Source organism: Argiope bruennichi, chromosome 10 (genome assembly GCF_947563725.1).
Source record: "Argiope bruennichi chromosome 10, qqArgBrue1.1, whole genome shotgun sequence".
NCBI classification, from domain to species: domain Eukaryota; kingdom Metazoa; phylum Arthropoda; class Arachnida; order Araneae; family Araneidae; genus Argiope; species Argiope bruennichi.
In genome coordinates this window covers 8,461,973-8,472,494 of record NC_079160.1, presented here as the reverse complement: position 1 = coordinate 8,472,494, position 10,522 = coordinate 8,461,973, and the positions used below count along the sequence as shown (strand labels likewise).

Below are 10,522 nucleotides of genomic sequence, written 5' to 3'. Positions count from 1 at the left end.
GCCGAACCAATCAAAGTATCCTTTATCCGCCGATATTTGCAAAAAATTAAAGCCGAAATGATAAGTTATTTAAGGATTCAGGATTTAGTATTTTAAAATTTACTATAATATACTCTATTACTAGCTTATTTTAAATAAATTTAACAGGAGTAAAAGCTTGGATTAAAACTCATCTGTAAATGGATGCAACGAATAGATACTTAATTTTAATGACCTGATCATCTCAGACTATGGTAAAATTCCAGAAAATATTAAAGTTATATTTAAATTTACAATATCGACACCATGCACTATTAAATTTCTATTGAGTAATAATTAATACATTACATTAATACATTTTACGACATTTTTGAATGTTAAAATTAACAGAAGTAAAAGGTAAAATCTATTTTATTACATTAAGCATGAAACATTTTTCCATACTTAAAACCAATATTTCAAAAACGAATGTTAAGATACTTATGAATTGCAAAATTTCTTCATACTAGAACTATTCACAAATTAATATATCAAATGTATTCAATTTCATTTCATAAAATGAGTTAGTTAAAAAAGTTAAGTTCTAGCAATGGACAAGATAATGAATTGCTTTCACGAGCATAGACATTCAGTTCAAAATGAAAACAAAGGATTACAATTTTTATAACATTTGTTGATAAATTGAGAAGTATACAGAAAACCGTTATGCTGATGTGAACTACAGTTAATCCATTCATAACAATAAAATTCAATTTTTCAAACTTCGTTACAGCAATCGGTGATGAAAAGTAATCTTAAAAATTCATAATAGCATGAAACGGTTGAAGTGATTGACAATAGAAGAAAGCACAATGCAAATGAAATGATTTTAGTTCTTATTTCAAAGAAATGACAGTTCTATGGCAGTTGTTGCAATTCCTCCCTATATTGGTGGGACAATGAAAGTCCTGTTTGTCAATTTGTTGAGCTCCAATAAGAGATTATGGTTACTAATGCAACTTCAAAGCGAATTTTACCCATTTTGAAGAAAAATAATGAATTAAACATTCAGTCTTGTTGGAAAATGGATTCAGATTATTTCTAGGAAAATCAGATATACCATTAAATTTTAATTTATCTACACAGAACAAGTTCATCGACCTCGATTGTTTTAAAAATGCTTGTTTCTCGACGAAGTAGAAATCAAGCATGACGCCTGAAGGAAATGAATGCAGAGCATTATTTTGAAATCGCTTTAAGTAGGTATACGAAACTTTCTACACAACTTTAAGATGAAATATCGATTGGTATGCCTAACGCTTGTTTTGGATGATAAATATTCCGTCCACTTCAAGCTTCACCAAATTTCGAAAATAAAAACATTTACTATCTTGTTCTTAAAGTGCTAAGTGACATTTCAAAGATGTTTTGATATGCTCAAATAATGGCCATTACATTTGTAAGAACATTTCCACTATACAGACATAATTTTTGGTAGTAAATATACATACTCATAATTTTACAAACCACCTGCATATGTTTTTCCGAATATAATTAACTCCAAAGGCTCCGAATTGGAATTTACGCTTAATAGAAACTTCATGTTGAAACTTCTTAATAGAAACTGTATGTTGTGGCATGATCACTTCGGTCAAAACAAGTCAACATCTGAAAAGATATTTAAACATTTGAATCGGTATCGATTATATCTTAAAATCAAGAATACCATTCAATGACAGAATAGACATGATAAATCTGCATTAATTATCCAAAAACATGAAGAATTTGTTTATGATTTCACTATTAATAGAAGCGAAAACAGAAATACTACTTAAAATGTAGATTTAAGTATACCAATAGTTGATTTTTCGAAAAACGATTTAAAAATAAACATTTTATGGTTCCAGAATCTTCCAGAAGACCGGCATATATTTATTCATTATAAGGATCAGAAAGGTTAGCCCTTTAATTGTAGTAATCGTTACATACTGCAAAGCAAATTACCGTACAGTATATACCCATTACTACAAGTAAAGGATTAAAATTTTACGTGTATATTAAATATCAATTGCAATGCATTTGATTCATTGCAAAATAATGAGTTCACCGAAGACTGAAAGGAGATATGAAACAGAATTACATCTTTTGCTCATGCCATAGGAGAGGCCAGAGAAAGTTTCCGGCTGTGAAACATTTCCCTAGTGACGTGGAGACCGAATCCATTCTCAAGTGGCCAGTTATTTCGACAACTATTTACAAAAATTAATCTCGCCGTATGACGCGTAGGTCCATTCGCTTCCACCATTGAGAGGTAAATAGAACTGCTGAATATATTTCAATAACAATTTCTAAGAAATTATAGCTCATGTACTGCCTCCAAAATATTTTCTAGAGAATCTAAAAGAAGTAGTTACCGGGTGTCACCTTGTGCTAGTTTTATTGTTATGATTCAGTAAATAAGCATCTCCTTGAATTCCATGTACTTCGAACTCATCTTAAGGAAATATCCTCCCCGCATCAAGTAGAACTGGTGTCTATTGTAGGAGTGTTTGGAATCTTGAAAGGCGTATTATCGATGGTGACGGCATGTTCTTAAACCAGGAAAACGACATTAATGGTCGTGAGTTGTCTGACCTATGAATACCAAATAAAATAAATAAGTTCTAATTATCATTTTATAATCAAATCAAATTATTCCAGACATTCATTTCAATGTGACAATAACTGGCACAAACTTACCGATATCACATTGGTGATGTTCTCTACGGATCATCCAGGTACCTTCTACATATAGAAAAAAGTTGTTGCTGGAGCAGAAAATGTGTTCATTCCGTATTAAAATTTTGTTCAAATAGACGACAGATTCTCTACACAGTTCGCTGCTCCAGTATCAATTGCAGGCGATTTCGTCTCGGTTTTGATTGATGACATTTTGTCTCACTTGAGTAAATACTAAGAAATAGAGTATCTTCTTGGCATAAGTAAAATTGTTTGAAGTGATATTATCAAAGCTCTTGCTACTATCACTACAAAAAAATCATTCAAATTAACATTTGTTCTTTCTGTTCATTTGTTAAAATGTGTGCAAAAATATTCATGTGAAGTCAGTCTAATTCCGACACTCGTCGCTCAAAAACTACTTAACGCTTTTAATACACGTTGAAACGTATAAGAAATCTGAATAAGTTTTCGGTTCTAAAGATAAGATTTTGTAAAGCTTGAAATATTAGTCCAAGCTCAAATTGTCGATTAAACCTGCTGGATCTCTATTCACGATTCAATCGCACGGAATTCAAATTCCGACATACACTTGTTAACAGCATCAGATATCTGTTGTGCCGTGATCACTTCATTTAAAACATGTCAGCATCTGAAAAGATTCATTATTTAAATTAACATGGTATAAATGAAACCATCCATTAAAAATTCTAGTGTATATACAATTGCTCTTAATCTACAACAATAATTCAAAAAACTGAAAATATTTGCTATTAAATTCACAGCACTATATTAATTTCAATTGAAAATCTTGAAAGCAGTCGGTTCATTCTTACATCAGTTCATTTTTTTTCTTTCAAGAATGAAACCATTTGCAGAATTCGAAATATATTTGTCAAACAATTCATCCAAACATTGAATCTAATCTTTCTGAAAAACTAGTTTTTCTGAGATCTCTAGGCTATTTGAATCAAATTAGCCTATAGATCTCAAAGGCCTATGGTATATCAAATTTATTGATTCTCTGTTAAGCACAAGTGATTACATTTAATAGAACGATATTCATTCACCAACGTTATAATGCTCTTCAAAAAGGATTAATTTGCATAGAGAAAAAATATGAAATTTCAGTTAAGATACATTCAATTTTGTAAAATTGCAAATCAAATTGCACTGAATGCTCTATTTAGATGCTTGGAAAAACGAGTTTAATCATTTTCCCAAGAAGCGTATTTTTGCTATTATAATAATGAAAGATTGAAGCAATATTGTTTTCTAAATAGCAATACGTTTGTTGATTCCAGGAAGTAAGTTTCTCATTGGCTATGCTTAAACAAAACGGAATTATCTAAAAACAATTTTTTTGTCTTACGTCTTGGTATAGATTACCGGAAACTGTTCTTCAGCCATGCAGTAGCTCCCTTGTGACAATTACATGCAGATGTTTGTCACATGTTAACTATTCTGAGGCTTTCAATTACTTCGAATCCTGTAGTCAAGAGCAAATACGACTGTTTCAATTCCAGTAATTCAAATGATGAGAAGTAGCTGAAAAGACTGCATCTATTTCAATAAATATTTCAAAATAATTATGTTTTGGATTTTTTTGCAGACTTTCTATACGAACCAATTAAAAAAGGTTTTCCAAATTCTATGCTATTTTAATATAAATAGCGAACTTACTTGCCTTTGAATTTTGTCACCACCTTCAACATCATCTGAAAGAAATACTTCAGTGAACTGCTGTGTGAAAGTAACAGAAAGCAACACTACTGGTAGTTAACGGAGTGCCTTTATGAAGCAAAATGGCATGGATATAGGTCATGTTATCCAGCCTATCAATACCTAATGAAAAAATGGGCATTTTTACATTTCTAATTACCATGGATATAATCCATTATTATATCCAATAATCATCACGATATGATAATTATAAATATCATAACTTACCAATATTACTTCTGTACGAAACTGAGAAAAACTTTCGTGTCCCATCCAGGCAGCTGCCATCCATATTTTTGTCAAGAGGAAAGTCAGTCGCTATACATACTGGCATTGGCCATTGTTTCCAATATACAGCATAAAGTGTTCTTTACAGACAACAGATCCAACAACCGCAGGCGATTTTGTTTCGTTGATGATTTCTATGACGTTGCACTTCCCATTGATGTGTGAAAAACGCCAAGTAACCGAACAGAAACTGTCTGGTATTATAGATCTTTGATTTAAACTTTTCCACTAATATTCCCAATGCTTTGACTCAGAACACTTGCCAAATTTACATTAATGCATTCTGTTCATTTATAGAAGAGGGCACAAGAGAACAACTGCCATGATTGTTTCCTCTGTCATATTAGACTGTACCATGTAGAATCCACATAATTATGGCATTTTCGTCGCTTAGAAACTACTCGAGTGGAATATTCAGAGATTATGAATATTTCTTCCGCATTAAATGTGCATATTTTCATGAATTTTAGAAAGTTACCAATAGTTTGAAAACATTTGAGCGGGCAACTGACTATTTAGAAAATCGTATGTTTTGAAAGGCTATGAATTACAGAGATATTATTCCGCGCGTTTTTTGTTTCGATTTCAGATAGAATAAAAGGCTTTGCCTCAACTCATTTCATATTTTTTAGCGTTATGAAGTGGGTATTTTTTTTACATACTCAAGTATAAAGAAGCACAATACGAAATTTATCTGAATAATTTCAAGTAATTTCGAAGCATCTTAAATTAGTACAATTTTTTTTTAAATCTCAAATGCTCAGTAATATAATGCAGTTACATTTCTAAAAGCGTATCCTATTCTTATTCTAATCGATTACTTTTAGTTTATTAATTTCGATTCAAAAGCAATTACAGTTTGTTCACATTTAATACATGAAGCCATTCAAACTTCCATCTCTGAATTGTGACATGGAACAAACCGTTTCTAGATTCTTGAATTGTAAGAATTCAAATAGGCTCGGCTTCTTTATTCAGTAAAAATTATATGCATCAAAAATACCTGGTCACATTAGGATGCATTATTATTCGAAATCGAATTAAAGTAGGGTTTTTTTTTCTATGAGATGCCAAATTGTTGCATCAACTAGAGAATAGTAAATGTATGGGAGGTCAAAAAATGAACGAGGTAGTATAGGTTCGGGATTTTAATTCCAAAACTGAGAAAAGATGGTTTAAAGTACGAAATGCCACATAATTGATCCTCAGACACGGAGCCATTACTGCTTTTGATGACAAAAAGAGCTAGTTGGAATTTGAAAGATAAAATGGCAACTTTTTATTGCATTGATCTACGCTTAATTCTCGATAAGCCGTCACTCACTGCAATACCTTCCTAAATTAGAATAAATGAATATTATTCCAAAAAGTTGGATATTTAAAAAAAAATTCTATTAAATATTTTAATTTAAATAAAATTATGAGTAGATTTTTTTTATTGGATTATGTCAAGGAAAACTTCGTGTTTTCCCAGGATTTCTGTCAAAAAAATCTCGAATTTAATCGAAAAACGAGTTTTAATCTATTCTCATTGGAAAGTGTGCATTATATGCTATCCGCCTATTTTTTCCTTCACTATTAAAAGTTACTTCAATTAAAAGTTACGGTCATTACGGGTTATAATTTCTGACTTAAGCAGAGTTGCTATTAGATTATATATTAATTTATTGCTCTACATTCCCTCTGGTTGGAGATTATTCAAGAAAGGTAAAAACTCAGCATGAATATTTAGTAATGTATCCATCGTAAAAAAACATTTCACTGTCTACCGATAGAATTTAAATACAAAATAATTTTTAAATTACGAATTAAGTTCTTGCATATAAAAACTTAGTTCAATTCCAAATTTCCTGAACATTCTTAATTTTTCTACTTCAAAACAACGTTTCAAACTCGACGATTATTTTCCAAAGTCCTACTAAAATATTGATCACGAAGGAGAAACTAAACCCTCTAAATGATTAGAAGTATCAAATCCTTGTACAGTAAACAAATGCCAACCCATTTTCTCATTTAGGATTTCCCATTCCCACAATGAAGTGTGCGTGCACACACACACACACACACACAGCCATCCCGAAAATTCCCAAGTCTTTCTCTCACACACACAACCCACACCTCCACAGCCATCCCGAAAATTCCCAAGTCTTTCTCTCACACACACAACCCACACATCCACAGCCATCCCGAAAATTCCCAAGCCTTTCTCTCACACACACAACCCACACCTCCACAGCCATCCCGAAAATTCCCAAACCTTTCTCTCACACACACAACCCACACCTCCACAGCCATCCCGAAAATTCCCAAGCCTCTCTCTCACACACACAACCCACACCTCCACAGCCATCCCGAAAATTCCCAAGCCTCTCTCACACACACAACCCACACCTCCACATCCACATCCATCCCGAAAATTCCCAAGCCTCTCTCACACACACAACCCACACCTCCACATCCACATCCATCCCGAAAATTCCCAAGCCTCTCTCACACACACAACCCACACCTCCACATCCATCCCGAAAATTCCCAAGCCTCTCTCACACACAAAACCCACACCTCCACATCCATCCCGAAAATTCCCAAGCCTCTCACACACACAATACCCACACCTCCACAGCCATCCCGAAAATTCCCAAGTCTCTCACACACACAATACCCACACCTCCACAGCCATCCCGAAAATTCCCAAGTCTCTCACACACACAATACCCACACCTCCACAGCCATCCCGAAAATTCCCAAGTCTCTCACACACACAATACCCACACCTCCACAGCCATCCCGAAAATTCCCAAGTCTCTCACACACACAATACCCACACCTCCACAGCCATCCCGAAAATTCCCAAGTCTCTCACACACACATAACCCATACCACCGAAAATCAAAACTGACACATTACCCACGGCACCAACACCATCACGATATTCACACTTTCACATATTACCCACGCAGCCAGTTCCACCTCCAATTCATGATTATTCGTAAATATTTACTCCACCAAAACTATTCTACAGCCCACAATTCTCTCCCAAATGAAGGCAATCATTTTTTCCCTTAAACTCTCCGTGAAATAACATCCCACGTATTCATATTGATTATTTCCACATTCCCCTATGCTCTGACTTCATCCACTGCCTGCGATCTTGCGCGGTTCTGATTCAAAATACGAATCCCAAAACAATATATTAATTCCTTTCCATGTACATCATGTCCAATACATGTCCATGCTTACGATAAGACGCGAGGTCTTTCCCAATGCACATTACTAGGCAATATTCTCATTCGCATAATGCATCTTAACCTCAGATTAAAATGTATGTCAGTACCACCCTCCCCGTTACGTACTGACATGCGTCGCGGAGACAACTTTTTTGCATTGAAATTAATACAAAAACGCAATTTTAAAAATACTGAACCTGGTTAATTTATGCTAGTTCTAATGAGTGAAACGGCGAATTCAAGAAAAACGGCAGATTAGAGGGGACCTGCGGTTTGCTCAAAAGCATTCATTTTCTAAATTCCATACAAATATTACTTATATTCTTCAATTCGTGATTTTAAATAAAGATTTCCACAAAGTTGAGTACCAAATTGTCAGAAACGGACATCTAGCAATTCTCGATCGTATATCTGAATAATTAGATTGTAATGTATTTTGATCGTAATTAAAACAAATTTTGGATGAAGTGCTATCTCTATCGAATAATACACGAATTAATTGATTCTTAAAAATAGATATTTAGATGTACAAATATGGGGTTAGACATACTGCAAGATCGCTGACGTGTTCCTTCACATTTCTGCTTAATATTTCAAATGTGCCATCTCAATATTCCAGATTTTTGTAGTTCTTATATCAGATGGATGCAAAACTAAACGCAATTTTCGAAGTTTTAATAAATTTTGAAACTTAATGTTAATTTAGCATGGCTCGTCTCAGGCCGAAGACATTAAAATAAACCTCATGATAGTTAATTTCATGTAATAGTATGGGGGAGAATTCGCGATTTGATTGAATAAAGATAAATTGTAAGCAATACGTTGTTATACGATTTAGAATCATATGAATGTAAACCTACACGAATGACGTCAAAATAAATAGGAATTAAGACTAATGACAAACATCCGATAAAAAGTTATTTAAAGTGTTTTTATAAATAACTTTGATTAGTTAACTAAAGAAAACCTAAATATGAACGTATATTTTCAAACAGCAAGAAAATGTTTAAGATAACGATCGGGAATTTCAGTGGGCACTATAGGTTTCAAATAGTCAGTCGGCGAGAAGTGCTTTACACATTTTTAAAACGTTAAAATCTTTGCACTTTTAACGTGAATTGCAATATGACGCATTTACCACCCTATAAAATGGCCAGTGAAATTAGAATTGCAATAGTTCTTGTATTCCCTGCCACCACATAGAATAATAAAAATTCGATTTATCACTCATTAATTTCCAAAAATTCGTGAATTCTGAAAAACACTGAAAGTTAAAAAGCCTTTTTACTTTTATATTTTCACCATCCAGAAGAAAATCTTTTCATCATGCGCAAATTTGTTTCGCTCTATTTGAAAGGTATTTAGCACGTAATCACATGTCTAAATAAAGGATACTTAGGAAATCAATTCCATAACGTATAGAGAAGAAAATTAGTACGCCTCGTTTGGATTTTTAATACTTGAACAAACGATTTATTCCTTTTATAAAATAGTTTTTTCTTTAACAAGTATCAACTATAAGGCTCATTTTTATTTTTATTCGCAACATACAGATGTGTCTTGATTAAGTAGTTAAACGTATTTTAATAATAAATATCTCCTCGACGAATTTAATTTTTACTAGACAATCCGAGAGTTTCCATATCGCAATTCTTAAGCAGAAGTTTGAATAACAGCATGTAATCAGCTAAACTCTAACGTTTGAACCTAACGATTAAAATAATTCAAAGCTTTAATACGAAGGAACCTCAGGAATTGTCAGCAAGTTCGCTGAAGCATTCGATATTAGTTAGAGATATCTCGACACGAAACCGTATAGGGATAAATGAAAGATTTTGGACAAAATTAGTATCAATATTTAGAAGATGAGCTGATCTCCAAATTATCAATCGCGAAAATTATTAGAATTTAATTGTAGTTTGAGAATCATTTTGGAAAATTCACCTAAACGATTTTAATACATATCGTATCAGAAAGATATTGAACTTTTATTTTTAATTCGAGGGGATTGCATTTATTGCCAGGTTATTCTTGATTTGCGATTTATTAACCATTTCTGAAAGGGAATTCGATTGCTCCATATTCCAAATTGTATCTCGCATTTAAAAAAATTTTAAACGATTCGTAAAGCCTTGGAAGGCATTAAAATTGAACCCTCAAGTATTCTGAAAGTGTGGGAATGAAATATATAATCTCCGAATATTCCACACAAGTAACCGCTAAGAGGCTAGGATGCCACAATTATGCAGACATACCTGGTTAGTCCAGTAGAGTGGGAAATCCAAAAGAAAATATCATTCCAAGCATGCATGGTGTGATGTGATCAAGATTTGGTTCTTTTCTGAAATATCTTGAAACCAGCATTTGATATTCAATCCAGAAATGGGAAGAATGACACTTGGAGCGACGATAGTTTCAGCATATACAGCTCATCTAATAGGAGTCTGGCTATAGATGCAAGTGTCGCTTCGAAATCCAAAATTTTCCTTTCTGAAACGAGCTGGAAAAGAAACTGGTTATTTTTATCGCTACTTATAAATAATAAATTACATTAAGAAATGCCTTTTTTTTTAAGTGGGACACATCTTATTTTTTACTGATTTGAATGG

At 33.1% G+C, this 10,522-nt stretch overlaps 1 long non-coding RNA gene across 1 annotated transcript; it reads right to left on the bottom strand.

Moving 5' to 3' along the window:
• Nucleotides 1-607: 607 nt before the first annotated feature.
• On the bottom strand, nucleotides 608-5,559 carry LOC129988705 (uncharacterized). The gene is made up of 5 exons (XR_008785672.1): nucleotides 4,627-5,559; nucleotides 4,049-4,521; nucleotides 2,698-3,328; nucleotides 2,373-2,592; nucleotides 608-1,626 (listed from the first exon to the last, which is right to left on the bottom strand). It is a non-coding gene; the product is annotated as an uncharacterized LOC129988705 (long non-coding RNA).
• Between the last annotated feature and the right edge of the window lie 4,963 nt (nucleotides 5,560-10,522).